General features: G+C 33.3%; 1 non-coding gene across 1 annotated transcript; it reads right to left on the reverse strand.

Moving 5' to 3' along the window:
* Positions 1 to 594: 594 nt before the first annotated feature.
* Positions 595 to 676, reverse strand: TRNAS-UGA (transfer RNA serine (anticodon UGA)). Its single transcript has one exon. It is a non-coding gene; the product is annotated as a tRNA-Ser (tRNA).
* Positions 677 to 1,145: the final 469 nt, after the last annotated feature.

The raw sequence follows: 1,145 nt of genomic DNA on the forward strand, positions 1-1,145 counted from the left end.
AACCTAACTACGAAGTCAGTCACTTTCCTTCCGCAGGCAGATTGTCATCGTGTTCTTTACCATATTCAGCTTAGAAGGCCAAGCAAAAGATACATTAAATTTATTAACCAAGCTATACAGGTTATATTTTTGCTTAATTTAAAATTATAAATGTAATCACTAGGGAATTACTGGTTCAAAGAAATCCCGGGGAATGCTAAATATAATGAGAATGTTTTAATCGCTAATTTGCTGAATAATATAAATTTAGTAATTAATCATTCATAACATAATCCCAAACCTTTGATTTGTGCCATGATTTCGGACTAAATTTAAAAGAATGGAAAAAAGCACTAATGTAACTTTTGTTGCTGCTATTGGAAATTTAATGCGCTTAATTTGTATTAATGACAGTTATTTAAACGGAGGGTCTTATGACGAATTTATGTAACACTTTATTTTGTCGTGTTCGCTTTACTCTACAAGATGTTGTCGTGTTCGCTTTACTCTACAAGAAGTTTGTTGTGCTTCGCTTTACTCTACAAGATGATGGAAATTAATTTTAATTTGTTTCATTTTTGTGTTTATAAGAAAAAAAAAAAAAGAAAAACATACCGCAGCCGGTAGGATTCGAACCTACGCGGGAAAACCCCAATGGATTTCAAGTCCATCGCCTTAACCACTCGGCCACGACTGCTGCATTCGCAGTTTCTCGCAAATCCTTACTGTGTGAAATAAATGAAAAGCGAGCTGAGCAAATATAGCGTAAGTTAACTGTTTTATTGTATGCTTTCGTTTTCTCGAATGCTTTATCTACATTTTCTGTCGGTAGAGGGCACTCTACAATAGCACTGAACCTTTCTCAAATTTTGAGTTTGACTTATGTAGGAATTGCCACCGCTTGTAGCACTATATAGTTTAGTTAACTAACGAATCATAATTTAAATAATATTATCATATGTTAACTATATAACTTTATGCTCTCAAGCATGTTTGCAACTGTGAAATGTGTATATTTCATGTTTGTATTTAGAACTCTTCGGATTATTAAAATATTTTAAATGAATTATGTTCTTCTGGTCAGCATCCGATTCTCTAACGAATCGAATCGTAGTAACCGCAAAATTAATCACCGAATTAACTATGCTAATCCCACTGCTAACACT

Source organism: Stegodyphus dumicola, chromosome 3 (assembly GCF_044657685.1).
Source record: "Stegodyphus dumicola isolate Sdum_Otavi_A_Nest chromosome 3, ASM4465768v1".
In the NCBI taxonomy this organism is placed as follows: domain Eukaryota; kingdom Metazoa; phylum Arthropoda; class Arachnida; order Araneae; family Eresidae; genus Stegodyphus; species Stegodyphus dumicola.